The sequence below is a fragment of the Phacochoerus africanus genome, chromosome 4 (genome assembly GCF_016906955.1).
Source record: "Phacochoerus africanus isolate WHEZ1 chromosome 4, ROS_Pafr_v1, whole genome shotgun sequence".
In the NCBI taxonomy this organism is placed as follows: Eukaryota; Metazoa; Chordata; class Mammalia; order Artiodactyla; family Suidae; genus Phacochoerus; species Phacochoerus africanus.
The window spans coordinates 107562755-107579534 of NC_062547.1; the positions used below are offsets into that span (position 1 = coordinate 107562755).

General features: G+C 33.6%; 1 long non-coding RNA gene across 1 annotated transcript in view; it reads left to right on the forward strand.

Annotated features, from left to right (window-relative positions):
• Nucleotides 1–4978: 4978 nt before the first annotated feature.
• LOC125124346 (uncharacterized) overlaps nt 4979–16780 on the forward strand; it is an 86496-nt gene continuing 74694 nt past the window's right edge. The window contains exon 1 of the long non-coding RNA XR_007134278.1: nt 4979–5127. This is a non-coding gene — a long non-coding RNA (uncharacterized LOC125124346). The remainder of the gene's footprint in view (nt 5128–16780) is intronic.

A 16780-nucleotide genomic window follows, 5' to 3' on the forward strand; every position in this document is an offset into this window, starting at 1 on the left:
TAAATAATAATGAGTTCCGGATGAGTAGGCAAGTGATATTTGTAAGACTAAGTGCTTTGATTTAGAGTAGTCAGTGAGCTCATAAAAACATAGAAGACAACTGAAGGTAAACAGTATGAAACAGATCTGAAAATTTAACACTGAGTTATTCTCTAGATGTTAGAAAGATGTGCACAGTCTATGGGTTAAGAATAAACACTGCCTTGGGAAAAGGAAGAGGTATCAGTCAAAGAGTACAGTTAGACAAAATGATTAAGTCCTAGAGATCTGCTTTACAGTATAGTGCCTAGAGTTAACAGAACTGAATTGTATACCTAAAATTTTTCTAAGACTTTAGACCTTATAGTAAGTGCCCTTAGCATAAATACCAACAATATTAACAACAGGAAGAAACCTCTGAAGGTAATGGTTTCATGAATGGATGCTTTTCTCCAAGTTCATGAAGTCGATCTATTAATGTGTGTGATTTTTAACCATACTTACATAGTGATTTTTTTTAAAAAGAATGAATAAATGCTGAGTTGGAAAATACTACAAATCCATTTCAGCCTGAATATTAGATAGCCTGATGAATTAAACTCAAATATAATGATTACTTTTCTTACCAGATAGAAGTGAAGTTGGGGTTTTTTACTTGTTAGAATGCATTAATACATTCAATTACTGAGGACAATGAATATCCTGTGCTCATTCTTCCTCAGATCTTTACGGAGGACTTATGAATGTCCACTTAAAATCTATGGCAAATACAAGATGGATCCAGGAATACGAGAGGTGTACCATGGTCCATTTGTACCACCATTTATTTTCCTAGCAAATATATAGTGCTTCAGCTTGGTACAGGATAAATAAAGACCCTGCACTCTGGGAATTACTATACAGTTCCTAAAAATTTGATTGAGTGGATCTTTATGATTCAACAGATGTTGACCTCTGACAAGATCCCTTTTAAAAAAAAAAAATTTTAAGATGCCTGTCTTTGAATCCAGAATGCTGGATGCTGGACTCAAAACATTTCTGGCACTTCCATACCATGTCAGGAGCAAAGAGTGTGTGGCACAAATTCATGGTAACAAACCTTGTATTAATAGTCTTTCAACAGATATAACCAGAATTATCCTCACTTGACTACTTTAATTGATGCAGAGACAAAATATACTGGAGGCCCATCTAAAGACAAAACTTAATAGTTTAAAATAAAGCAGTATTACCCTAATAGAACCCTAATTAATCAATCACTTAATTACTTTTTTGTGGCAACTGAGTTTTTATCCATTCCATTTATATGCACAACTGGTTTTTACTGAATAGGTTTTTTGAACGAATTGACTGCAGAGTCAAATAATCAAACCAATGCTGCATGGAGATGTGGAATAAATATCTCTGCTTATGGAATTTAACTGGTCATTAGCCTGCTTTATGAAAGTCTTAACTAATTCCCACTGACCTCTTTCCCCCGTACTATACCTTTCTGGTTATTCTACCAAGATAAAAAAGCTTACTCCAGCAAATAAGATCATTGAGCAGGTTAGTAACAATTCCTCCTCTAATCATCACCTGTTTGTTTATAAGTATTATTATAGGTATTATTTATAGGTATTGATTTGAAAAATTTGCTTCACTCTACTATTGCTCTCTCTTAAGGTTATGGATAAACCCATGTTTTATTCTTATAACACTTGAATTTCATTTCAAGAATTTAGGAAGTTCTGAAGTTACTTTTGTGGCCAACATTAACTTTTCTTTTTAAAACATTTTCAAATTTTGATGTTTTATTTAGTGATCATTGTAGACTCACATGTAGTTGTAGGAACCGTTACACAAAGATCCCCCATAGTACTGCCCAGTTTTCCTCTTAGGAACATATCATATAAGTACAGCCTAATATCATAGCCAGAATATTCTCACTGTTACAGTCTACTTACTGGATTCATATTTCACTGGTTTTAAATGCACTTTCTGTGTATTTGGTTTCTGCAGCTTTTTCTACATGTGTGCATCCAAGTGGTCACTACAGGACATGTACATCCCTATTCTGGTACCTGGAGACATCCCCACAGGCACCTTCTTGTTCTCCTCCTCCTCTTTCTCCTTTTCTAATACTAGTTTCCAATAGAAAAAGGGAGGAGGGAAATTTTTTTCCCATAAATGGTGCTGGAAAAACTGGATAGTCACAGTAAAAAAAAAAAAAAGAAGAAAAGAAAAGAAAAAGCTTAACCCCAATTTCACATCAAATACAAATGGAACCAGACTATTAAGCTTCTAGAAGAAAAATGGGTTAGAAATCTAGAAATACACCTTTTACTGTATAACAAATTTCAGATTCTAAATGTAAAATGTTAAGCTTAAAAATACTAAAGAACAAAATATGCTCATAATTGTAGGATAAGGAAGATCCATTTAGCAAGCTATAAGATAAAGGAATAATAAAGGAACAGACTACTTCTTTTGATTGTATCATATTAACAAAATTTTTTTAAAAAGTAGTAGACTAAATAAAATATTTAAAACATATGAAACAAAGAATTTTTATGAAAATGAATGAAGAAAATAAGTAAAGAACTTACCCAAATAATTAGAAAGTTTATGAATAGGCAAATCAAGAAACAGTACATAAAAATTACATTTAACATAAGGAAAATATTTAATCTCACATGCTATCTGAAAAATAAAACCAAAAGATAATTATTTGTTTCTTCTACCACACTATAAAATGAAAAGGAAGAAAGATAGGTTCAATTGACATAACTGACGTGCAGAATTGGTCAAATTGTGAGAAAATGCTCATGAACATGGGTACAACAGTTTTGAGGAAATAGTAGTACAATATCTATTTATGTTTAAAATGTGCATGATTTTAAACTCAGAAATGCTTCCTTAAGTTATCTTGGAAAGTCTGAGGACAAAGAAAAATACATTTTAATGATTTTTTAAAAAAACCTCAGATATTGACTAAATGTCCACTAATAGAATTGCTCATAAAATTGTAGTACAAATATATCATAGTACATTGTATAAAACAGACTATAATTAAGTGGAAAACTCTGTCAAATAAGTGAATATGTCATATTTTTAAAAAATACAATTCATAGACAATATGATCTGACGCCAGTTATAAAGAAAATCCTGCCAAGCATAAAACAAATTCTTTCATCAGTACTCATGTACTCATGTACAGTATCATGAAAAAAATAATTTTAGCTATGTGTATTTATTAAAATGTACTTAATACCAAATTTTCCATATAGATATATAGATACACTATCCTGTAACACTGACTTTTTGAGAAGTAACATGACAGTCCTTAGGAACAATGCTTGTCATATATATCAATGTCAATCCATTGTAACCCTTTCTTGAATTAATTTTTTTAAGGAGTTACATTTTAAGAGTTTAAAGGGGGTATAATCCTAAGAGATAAAAGAAAAAAAAAAAACTATGCATATTGCATGAATGTTTACCAACTGCAAAATCTTAATCTGCCAATGTTTTAGCAATATGTTGCAAAAATACTTCATAATATAATGAGGAAAGCATGTTTAAATATGAAAAACAAAAAAGGTAGGTTCACCTGAAGACAACAAATTAAAATTTAAAAGAATACCAATAACATTACCATGGTATTTCGTTCAAAAACACCATTTCAGGGGAAGAAGCATTCTCAAACATGTTAGGCTTTTAAGAATTTGATTTTACTCTTCATCTTGCTTATAATCTCTCTGCCTGAAGGCTACAAAAAGCACCATAAAGTCTTGCATAAAAATGATAAATGCAAAATATTAAAATTCAAACAAATGAGAAGTTTTTATAAAATTGACTCTAATCAAAAGGGAAATTATTCTTTAGTCAAACCAGATAAGTTCTGAATTTGGGAATAAGCTTTAGCAGGCTTAATAATGTCAATACATTTCATGTTGCCTCCTTAAAGAGAAGGAATTGCCATAAAAAGCCTCTAGAAAGGAAATCAAACAGATGCTCAACTCCCGATTTCAAGAAAGTGCTTAATTTAAAAGTGTATTTAACACCTTTTTATTTTCATTGGTAAAAAGCATACCTTTTAAAAATCTTTATTTCATTATCACCTGCTGCCTCCTTGTTCCCCAGGAAAAGTAAAGCTTAATGAGATATTCTTATGTAACAATAGCAGTTCTTAAAAGAAAATTAGAATGCTTGCTCCTGAAGGGATTTACAGATTAATTTGCCCAATCACCTCATAATGTAAGGGAGGAAATTAAAGAAGTATTTTCTAGAAATGGAAAGAATTTTTTTTTTTTCCTAAATGGTAATTATTCAGGGAGCCTGGGCCGGCTTCTCCCAGTATGGTTTATTCTTAAGTTTTTTGAACTTATAACTCACTACTCAGTCATGAAGGACAAGTAAGCATCACTAAGAGAAAGTTTGGGGGCTGGAAAACATGCAGATCATATCCAGGGAAGAATATGGCTAACTCTTTTTATTTTATTTTTGTTTTTCCTTTGCTAAGGACTGAGAAAAAGAAAGTATAGGATGTTTAGAATTTACCTAAGATCAATATCCCCTCCCTGTGTACAGATAGAGGGCAACTTACACAGAATCCAGGGACACCGCACCCAACTCCACACACACAAAAGGGAAAACAAATGCAAAAATGAAAAAACAATGACGGCGGAGTGGAGGTATACCTGTTTCACAAGTGACCTCAATAGTCTTTATCATACACTAAACTATATCCATTGTATTGGATTCTATATGGTTTTAAAATCTAAGTTTTCAAACTTATGATTAATACTTTGAGACTACTGTCTTGTTCGCTTGCTCCTTACCTGACACTTTGGTCCTTTTTAACTTGCATTTGTGATGACACAAAAATATTGGCTAAACTTGAGTGGAATTACATTGCAATTGAAATTCATAGGGCAGATAAAAGAAGATATAAGAGTAGCTAAATCCTGTGTCCTTTCCAAAGCTACCTTGTTATTCTCTTTCCTACAGGGGCTCCCACAGAGGGAAACGGGCTAACTCTCATCAGTCAATTTCACTCCTCAGAAGAAAGGAGAGGAATATTTTTCACCACAGCAAGCTCTGTGACCCAACCACCACCTGCGCCACTCTGTGGGCTAGAAATACTTCCCTCAGTTAATGCATCAGGTAACTCAAGGCAATGGTTCTCCACACCAGCATTCCTTGATAGTGAGGTTTTTTTGGTTTTTTGCTTGTTTGTTTTGGGTTTTTTAAGCAAAGGCTGTGGTTTTATACATTTATTTGTATTAGTAGTCAAAATCTTCAGTATATGTGAGACTTCCCACAGGGTCTGGAAAGGATATTTTTGGATCAGAAATGGGGACTTTCCCACCAGCAGGATTTTTCTTCGTGTAGGAAGTTTGTTTTCAGTTCAATTCCAGCAACTCTGTTGTACTCTAGACGCACATTCTGTTTCAGCCAAAGTGCTTCTGATGTAGAACATTGCAGCAGACAGAGGGTGATCTTTTCAGCCTGGCAACCAGCAATTTGCTACCTTCAAAACTTATTAATCTGTGGCAAGTTAAGGGGTCCAGGTCTAACAGAATTCTCCTAAATTATCAGCTGAGACATTTCTGTTACCTTCATTGCATATTTCCCTTTGCCTGAATTTAGAGATTAAGTCTCTTCCCTGGGAAACTCTTACGATAATAAGAACATGCCTTTACAATCTAATATATTCAAGAATATTATAAATACCATGAAAAGTATATAACAAAAATATTATAAATACCATCAAAGGTATATAGCCAATATATTAAGAGAACTTTAATTTTTAAAAGCCTAACTGAAATGGCGCCTTCAGGTAAATTGAAAAAGTATATGCCACCTCGTCAGTCTACTTCTATTTGTTTGAAAACGATCATTGATCATACACAAATGCTACTGCCCAGAGCTGTGTAACAACTATTCTCCGTTGACACAAGATGCAAAACTAATAGTATAGAGAACAGAAAACAGAATACCTCTGGAGATTCCAGAAAACAGAGTACCTCTGGAGATTCAATGTGTAATTGGACTCAAATAAGTGATTATTTTTTGCTATATACATATTCATTAAAAAAGATACACTTATTCTAAAATATTTTTATCAAGAGAAATTTATAAAAGAATCACATTAAGCTGAGCAAACTGCTAAAGTCATTCAAATGGAATTATTCTGATACCAAAAATAATGTATTTTCTATTACTTTGACATACAGAAATTAGAATCTTTCTGTAAGTGTGTTTTATCAATGGCTCCATTGATAAAGTAACAAAAATCATAACCCTGCTTTTTATAAAATTTTAGAGCTCATTCTTTACAAAACAGTAGCAACACTGCCAAGAGCAAAGTTTTTAGTTCTAACAGCATCTCCACTCCTATCACAAGAAAAAGAAAACACTGCCAAAAAACTTTTACTTGCTAGTATTTCAAAATAGGAATAAGTACTTCTATTTCAAAAGCTAATGGTGGCCAATTTTCAGACATTCATAGTGTGTTCCGTTATAACCTAAATTATATTCTTAACCTTCTGCACAGGGGTTGCTGCAATACAATTTGACTCAAATTAATGTTCTAGATATTAAAAAGCATTTACTTTTGAACCTTAGCATCAAGATCAAGTAGCTAGGGAATATTCACAATAACTGGCTTCCAATTAATTGGTGAGACCCTTGAGAGGCTTTGTCTTTAAGCATCAAGACGGAGTTATATGTCATATACTAATAACAGCAGGCCAGACCATTACAGAACACACTTACTGTTTTATTTATTCTTTTTGGAAGTAGACCTTCTTATAATCTAGATAGATTCTATCTTGGAAAGAAACAGATGTCAGGAGGTAGCCTATTCTAGGAAGGCTAAGTCCAGTCCTTTCTAGGACAGCAGAAGAGAAAAAGAATATACTAGTCATGCCAAGAGGCTTTATATACTCTGTAAATTTTCTCATGCAAACATTGTACAACCTAAAACTAAACTGAAAACCTCTATTATTCTAATGTGGCTTCTCAGCAACTGAGTTATTAGGGGGAAAGCTCACTCCATTATTCACAAATTCCATGGAACAGGTAAAGATTTGAAATTTCTTTCTAGTCCCATTTATTGTAAAAGAGAAAATCATAAACTTTAGTAGTAAAAACACGTCTATGGAGATATAGGGTGATAATATTTTTTATTTGTTGGAAAACATACTAAGCATTATTATTTTGATAACATTATCAAATCCCATGTTTACCTCATTCTTAGAGAGTTTAACCAGGCATCAATATGACTTTAATGCTCACTGTTGAAAAGTGGTCATTTTGGAGTGATTCTGACAATCACTACAATTATTTTAGTACTGAAATTTGTGATTTAAAAAAAAAGGTTACCTTTGAAGAAATTGATATATGGGAAATTTCAATGAGTCTGTAAGTTAACTAGAATAGTTTATCTTATTCTTGGTCCACATTGCATGTAGAGATTTCTTATGTAAATGAAAACTGTTACTCTGTTTAAATTCCAGATGGCTTTATGAAAGAGGCATTGGCACATAACTGAGGACTTGAAGGAAATACACTATGCCTACTCCATAAAACCTTATAATCTAATTGAGGAGTGTACTAATTCAGTTCCTCCAAGAAGCAGGCACCAAGATTAGACACACAAGATATTTACTTGGGGTGGGGATGGGGGGAAGGGAGAGAAAATGATAGTGAAGATAAGAGGTTGTAAGGATAACCATGGGACTTACACAGCTGATGCAGATTTAATACTTGTGAAAAGAGAGAGGGAAGACAAAAATGAATGGATAGGAAGTGCTTCAAAGAGGAGTAAGTTGGAAGAACTGTGCATCTTCCCGTAGTCCATAGTGTATTCTTTGTACTACATGAATTTACTTCTCTACATGGATACAGAGAGCAAAACCTTACTAGTTCCTATGAATTTCTCTGTCTGAGGAATATTTAGAAAAAACGTTAGTGAAATGAATTGTAGCTCCTTCTGTAGTTTTAACTGAATTCTTACCAGTCTGATTGTCACCCAAAATGTTTACATTCAATTTATCTTAATGGTCATGTTAGCTTTGCAAGAGAAATTAATGCCCCCATGCCAGACAATAATAAGAAAGCAAGGAAAAGAAAGGAGGAAGAGAAGGAGATTGGAAGAAGACACACTAAAAACTTGAAATAATGCTACTGTTAGTTATTGGTGAGAAATGGTAATTTTTAGGAGTCATGGTCCTAACCATTAAACATACAGTCATTAGAAAAATGACTGCCAGATGCTAGTCATATGCAACAATTTTGAACAAGAAGATATACTTTATTAAGCCTAGTTAATTAATATGATAAAACTGGCTGGTTGATTTAATTTAAAAAAGGGGTTCCAGGAATTCCTGTCACTAGCATCCATAAGAAACAGGTTTTATTCCTGGCCTCGCTCAATAGGTTAAGGATTCAGCCTTGCCATGAGCTGTGGTGTAAGTCACAGATGTGGCTCAGATCCTGCATTGCTGTGGCTATGGCGTGGGCCAGCAGCTACAGCTCTGATTGGACCCCTAGCCTGGGACCCTCCATATGCCATGGATGTAGCCCTCAAAAGGCAAAAGACAAAAAAAAAAAAGTGGAAAGTCCTACCAAGCAACTTTTTTGACATAATGGTATGAAGTTGGAAATCTATTACAATAAGAAAACAGGAAAATTCATATGAAGATTAAATAACATTCTACTGAACAACCAATTCAAGAACAAAGAAATTAAAAGAAAAAAATTAAAAACCTTGAAACAAATTAAATATGACATGTACCCAAACTTATGGGATGCAGAAAAAGCAGTTCTAAGAGGGACATTCATAAGGATAAATACCTAAGCCCAGAAACAAGAAAAATTTCAAACAACCTAAATTCACTGCTCAAGGAATTATAGGGGTACAAAAATGAAACTCAGAATTCCTGCTGAGTGCTGTGAATTGAGAATCCAACTGCAGTCGCCTGGGTCACTGTGGAGGCACAGGTTTGATCCCTGGCCCAGCACTTTTGGTTAAAGGATCTGGCATTGCCACAGCTGTAGTGCAGGTTACAGCTGTGTTTCAGATTGAATCTCTGGCCCAGGAACTTATATATGCCATAGGTGTGGCCATTAAAAAAAAAAAAAAAAACCCAAAACAAAACAAAAAAAAAACCCATGAAACTCAAAGTTAATAGAAGTAAGGAAATAACAAAGATCAGAACAGAAATACATGAAAGAGACTAAAAAGACAATGAAACTAAGAATTGTTTTTTTTGAAAAGGTAAAACAATATTGATAAACCTTTAGCTATAATCACCAAGAAAAAAGACAGGACTAAAGTAAATAAAATAAACAATGAAAGTGGAGACATTGCAGTTGATAACACAGAAATACAAAAGTAGTCATAATAAAATACTGCAAACAATTATGTACCAATAAATTGGACAAAGTAGAATAGATAAATTCCTAGGAACATATAAATGTCCAAGACAGAATCATAAAGAAATAGAAAATCTGAATATACTGATTAAAAGTAACCATATTGAACAGCAGTCAAAAACCTCCCAACAAACTAAAGTCTAGGACTAGGGAGTGTCAATGATAAATTCTATCAAACATTCAAAAATGTCTTTCTCAAACTCTTCCAAAAAATAAGAGGGCACACTTCCAAACTCATTTTACAAGGCCAACATTATCCTGATAACAAAATCAGACAAGGGAAACCATAGGGGGGAAAAAAAAATAACAGACCGATATCCCTGATGAATGTAGATGCAAACATCCTCAACAAAATATTAGCAAACCTAATTCAACATACATTAAAAGGGTCATATACCATCATCAAGTGGAATTTATTCTAAGGACGTAAAAGATGGTTCAACATCTGCAAATCAATCAACATGATATACAAAGTTAATAAAATGAAGGATAAAAATTAGATGATCATCTCAATAGATACAGAAAAGGCAGCTGACAAAATTTAATGTCCATTTATGATGAAAACTCTGAACAAAATGGGTATAGAGGGAATGTGTCTCAATATAATAAAGGTCAAATGTGACAAGTCCACAGCTAACATCTTAACTCAAAAGTGAAAAGATGAAAGCTTTTCCTCCAAGACCAGAATAGGTAAGAATGCCCATTCTCACCACTTCTATTCAAAACAATATTGAAAGTCCTAGCCAGTGCAATTAAGCAAGTACAAAAAATAAAGTGCATCCTGGAGTGGTTCATGTGGCTCAGCAGGTTAAGAACCTGACATAGTCTCCATGAGGATGTGGGTTCGATCCAACTCAGTGGGTTAAGGATCCAGCATGCTGCAGGCTGTGGCATAGGTCACAGATGCAGCTCAGACCCCCCATTAATCAGGCTGTGACATAGGCCTGCAGCTCTGATTCAACCCTTGGCTCAGAAACTTCCATATCCTGCAGATGTAGCCCTAAAAAGAAAACAAAATGTATCCAAATTATAAAGGAAGAAGTAAAGCTGTCATTATTTGCAGATAACATGATATTCCATAGAGAAAACCCTAAAGACACCACCAAAAAATAGATAAAAATGATCAACAATTCAGTACAGTTGTAGAATACAAACTTAATATACACCAGTCTGCTGTGTTTCCATACACTAATAACACTATTGGAGAAATTAAGAAAACAATACCTTTTACAATTGTATTTTTTTAAAAAATCCCAAGGAATAAGTTTAAACAAAGAATGAACTTTAAGACTTTGCTGAAAGAAATTGGAAAAGACACAAATATAGATATTTCATCATCATAGATTAGAATAATATTGTTAAAATGGCCATATGATGCAAAGCAATCTACAGATTCACTGCAATCCCTATCAAAATTCCAATAACATTTTTCACAGACATAGAACAAACAGTCCTCAAATTTGTATGAATCCACTAAAGGCCCCCAAAACCAAAGGAATCTTGAGAAAGAAGAACAAAGCTGGAATCATCATGGTCCCTGACTTCAAACTATATTACAAAGCAATTATAACTAAAACAGTGCAGTATTGGCATAAAAAATATGCATACAAATCAAATGAACAAAATAGAGATCCCCAGAACAAACCAATGCTCATATGGTCAATTAATTTATAACAAAAAGTATACAGTGGGGAAAAGATAGTCTTTTCAAAAAATGGTGTTGGGAAAACTGGACCACTTTCTTCTACCACACACACACAAAAAAAACAATATGAATGAATTAAAGAATTGAATGTAAGACCTATAACCATAAAACTCCTAGAATAAAACAGAGGTTGTAAATTTTCTGACATAGGTTTTTGTGATAGTTTTTTGGACTTAACAACAAAAGTAAAGGCAACAAAAACAAGTTGGACCACCTCAAATTCACAAGCTTCTGCTCAGTGAGGGAAACCTTCAACAGTTTCAAAAGACAAACTACTGAATAGGAGAAAGTATTTGCAAATCATGTATCTGATAAGGGTGTTAATATTCAAAATATGTAAAAAAACTCATACAACTCAATAGCCAAAACAATCCAATTGAAAATGGGCAGAGGATCTTTATAGACATTTTTTCCTTTTTTTTTCTTGGCTGCACCTATGGCATAAGGAAGTTCCTGAGCCAGGGATCAAACCTGCACCATAGCAGCAACCCAAGCTGCAGTGACAACACCGGATCCTTAACTTGCTGCACCATAAGGGAGCTCCTGAATATACATTTTTCAAAGAATACATACAGATGGCCAAGAGGTACATGATAAAGTGCTCAACATCAGTAATCATCAGGAAAGTGCAAATAAAAACCGCAATGGGATATCACCTCACATCTGTTAGAATGTCTATTACCAATCAGTCAAGAAATAAAAAGTGTTGGCCAAGATGTGGAGACAAGACAAGCCTGTGCACTGTTGATAGGAATGTAAATCAGTGTAGCCCCTATGGAAAACAGTATATGGCTCCTCAAAATATTACTACCACATGATCTAGAAATTCCATTTCTGGGTATTCAATTTGAAGAAAACAAAAACACTAACTCAAAAAGAGACACACGCACTCTAACTCTAATGTTCACTGCAGGATTATTTACAATAGCCAAGACATGAAAAGAGCCTAAATTTCCATCAGTGGATGAACTGATAAGGAAAATATGGGGTGGGGGGTGTTTATGTGTGTTTCCAAAGCAGGTTTAGGAGAAAACAATATACTTTTTCCTTCCAGCTTACACACAACACACACAATGGAATATTATTAAGTCATAAGAAAAAAAGAAATATTGCCATATTATGACAACATAAAATGACTCTGAAGGCATTATGCTAAGTGAAAATATCAGGCTGAAAAAGACAAATACATAAACTTCCAGTTTTAAAATAAGTCATAGGGATATAACATATAGCATTATAACTATAGTTAATTGCATACATGATTTAAAGATGCTAAGAGAGTAGAGCTCTACTTAATCATAAAATAATTTTGTAAATACATATGATGATAGATGTTAACTAGACTTGTGGCCATTATTTCACAATGCGTACAGGTATCAAATTATTATGCTGTAGACCTAAAATTATTATAATGTTGTATGTCAATTATATTTCTATTTTTTAAAAAGATAATGTGAAAAACACCGAAGGCCTACTCCATGAAAGGAAAAAACTGAGATGCTGAACTTTATAAAAATTAGTATCTTTTGCTTTGCAAAAGACACAGTTAAGAGAGACAAAGACAAGCCAGAGACTTGGAGAAAATATTTGGAAAATGTGTATCTGTTAAGAATTTCTATCTAAGACATACAAAGAGTCCCTTAAACTCAAATTTAGAAAACAAACAACACAATTAAAAATCAGGCAAGAGATTTAAGCAAATGCTTTATCAAAGAAGATATACAGATAAGGAATAAGTGTATAACAATTTGCTTGACACAATTTGTCATCAGGTAATGGCAAATTTAAAGAACAATGAGAGAGTACTACACACCTATTAGCATGAATAAAAGTTTTAAAAATGACAATACCACATTCTGTCAAAGATATAAAAAGGAATTCTCATTCACTGATATTGGGAATGCAAACTGGCAGTCACACTGGAAAAGTCTGGCAGTTTCTTACAAATTTAAACCTTATCATATAATCCAGCCATCACTTGCCTAGATATTTACTTCAAAACCTAAATCTACATGAAAACCCTATTCATTAGCAGCCCTATCCATTATTGTTATAACTGGAAGCAACCAGATGTAGTTCAATATTCAAAAAGACAAACTATGGTACATCCATAAAATGGAATACTACTCAGTGATAAAAAGAAGTGAGTCAAGGCAAGAAAGGACATGGAAGAATCTTAAATGCATATTTTGAAGTGAAAGGAACCAACCTGAAAAGGCTATATAGCGTGTGATTCCAATTATATGACATCCTGGAAAAGAAAAAATAGTAATGATAAAATGTTCAGAGTTTGCTAGGGATTTTGGGGGGAATGGGGATGGGCTGAATAGGTAATTTTTTTCAAGTGATGAAACTGTAATACTATAAAGGTGGATACATGAAATTCTGCATTTGTCAAAATCCTTAGAACATTACAACGCAAAACCAAACCTTAATGTATGCAAGTTCAAACGCCATCATTTAAGAGAACAGCAAATGTGAAAATGGAACACAGATCGTAATAAAAGTATCCATATTACAAGTACATTAAACATTATTACAGAAAGTGGCTAGGATGTAAAGGTGCTGACCTTGGTAACTATAAGTATGAATGTCTTCTGTAAGACTGAAAGTGAAAGAAACTGAATGAGAGCACTGTGCTATAATTCATAAAGTTTTGTCCATGGGAGTACAAGTTCAAAATTCTGATGTTGATATGCACGTATAATGGAAATAAGCAATTAAATGGATTGTGGATGGTAGGAGCCAGATTTCTTTTACAATAAGCAAAAGAAATACTTTAGAACGATTGCTGTCATAATAAACTTGAGCTGAAGACATCAATGTGAATTTATATGTACCTTTTATAGATACACAACTATTTATGGATGTGTCCATGTATATGGGTTGCTATTTATTTTCTTGTTGATTCATCTGAGAGGGTCTAGAAGAAATGATAACCCAATAGCAATGAGTATACTCGGCACCCAGATCTTGATTTTTAATAACTTTTCTAATAAAAGGAGCCAGAGCTTTTTGGAAAGAATATAAAAACATAAGTAGAAGATATACAAGATAAACTTGAAGCATCATGTATTGCCAGAAAATAAGGATGTACAAAAATGCTTACACACATACAAATAGCCACGCTTGGATGGGCATATGTTAAAGAAAGAAAGAAGCCAACTAAAAGAATCTCCAGTGGTCCAAACTGAAACAATTTGAGCAAGAAAACCAAGAAAGTAGCATTAGAGTATAACCTAAGTATAAAACAGTCATGAATTCATACTGATATAAATGAATGACTAATAATTAAGAGCAGAAGAAGAGACCAATATTCTAGGCAAAAGATGTCCAAAGAATTTATACAGATATCATGCCCTCAAGAGGAAAAGCATAAACCCATTCCCTATGACTGGGCTGTGCATAGTGTCTTCCAAAAAGTGCAATATGGAGTATAAAAAGGGTCAAAAGGGAGTAACTTTATAGTGGAAAACTTGACAGATACTACCTTACAGAAGTGGTTAAGTCAACATCACCAATGATAAATCACATTAGTAATGCATATCCACGGTATGATATGATGACAATGTCAATGTACTTCTATAGTAAAGCCCAACCCCAGTCCACTCAAGAGGAAAACAGAAAATTCCAACAGATCGACATGACCCAACCAAATACCAGACAGGTTCTCCTCGAAACTGCCAAGGTCATCTACAAAACTAGGAAAATCTAAGAAAATGTCACAGGCAAAAGGAACCCAAAGAGATATGACTAAGAGTAAAATCATATCTAAAATGAGATCCTGGACTAGATAAAGAGCACTGGGTAAAAAATAAAGAAATATGAATAAATTGTCAACTTTAATAAGAAGAAGTATATTCGATCATTAATTGTAACAAGTGCACCATGCTAATGTAAAATGTTAATAGGAAAAACTGGGTGTGAGGTAAAAAAAGAACTCTCTTCACTATTTTCTCAATGTTTCTGAAAACCTACAACTGTTCCAAAAAAATAAAGTCTATTTTTTAAAGTTATTGTGGCAAAAGATAAGTTTAGATAGGAAATAAGGAAAACTGAGAAATGTGTTGCCTCTGATAAAGATGTGGAAAAAGTTTGAGAGTCATTTAAATCTCTGAAGATACTGAACTGCAAAGAGTATGAACCAAATGACAAATAGTCAAATGTATTTTATATTGTACAGAATGTATCATGCTATTAATGACTAATATTTTCACCAAAAATTATATTCTGTTTGGTCTTTTAAAATCTGTGTATATATATACATATATATATGGATTACCTATCTATATATGCAAATACTTATTTTACTGAATTTGCTAGTTAGTGAACAGACTGTTATGGCATATATTTCCAAGGTGTGAAGGAACTTTTATTACTAGAAATTACTTCTTGGCCATTAGAAGAAATAACAGCTTCTGAAAATTATACATTCAAAGTTAAAATTTATTTAGGATTGTATTAAATAATTTAATATTTATGCTGAATAACTTTTGTTCCTTTGTCCTATTCAGAGAGTGGGCTTTTAGATTTCACATATAATTTATACAGCTTATCAAAATTATATGTCTGCAATATGTAGGCTAATTTTCCTTCCTAAAAGGTTCTGAGAAATATGTGAAAGAGAGAGAGAGAAGTCCCTGGCATTCAAAAGCTGGCCTGACAATCACATCTAGGCTATTTATTTTCCCATTTGATAAACAATTCCATAGTAAACCAGTTCTCAGATGGGGTTATTCTAAGACATGGTCAAATGGAAAAAAAGCAAGACCACTTCATATTTTTGCTGAAGAACAAACAAAAAAGGTCATTCTACCACCCGCAAGAAAATACTCTCCTTATTTAGACACTAGGCAATTGTCTGTTTTTTCACTGATTCACAGCATTGCCCCTGCTTTCTGGCATGTCCACTGCAGACAGCCCTCTCTTGGTTAGACCCTCCTCCAAATCACTGAACCAAAACTCAAACCCCAGAACAGATTCCTTCTAGCAGGCTCTTAAACGATACTTACTCTACTTCCCTCATGGTGTATATCCTCCTTTGGTGATCTGACAATGCAATTTGCTCACTTCTGATGTGTTGCTAGAGGTCTGCAGCTGAAAGTCATTGACAGAAATCAAAAAACTGACATCACAAAAACAGAATCTTTATAGTTCAGAAGATCTAATCAGCAAACTCTGTAAATTACTTATCCTTGGAAAACAGGTACTTTGGCTAGCATACTAGTGCTATCAGCATATTAAAATAACTACTAAATAACTGGTCAACAGGATTTTGTTATAATAAATATCATTGGGTTTTTCGTTTTATTTTGTTTTGTTTTGTTTTGGTAACTGAAGGGAAGATTGCCGTCTCTTATCCACTTGGCCAGATCTTTTCAACCACTCAGTGTGTCCTTATTTTCCTTTATCTTGCTTCTTGCTGCTTATGACTCTGTTTGACACCCCCACCCCCTTATAAAGTGTGAGCAGTACCAGCACAGAACAGGCTGTTACAGAGGCTGACAGAGTTCTTTACCAAAGCAAAGATTCAAAGATTCCTGAACTCTAAGTAAGAGGCTGCCAGAACATAAAAATTAAACCCATGTGTGTTTTAAAGTAGGCTGTCATGGTTAGAGTATAATGTGAAAGCATTCTGCAAAATGTTTATTCTTGTATTTGAAGGACCAA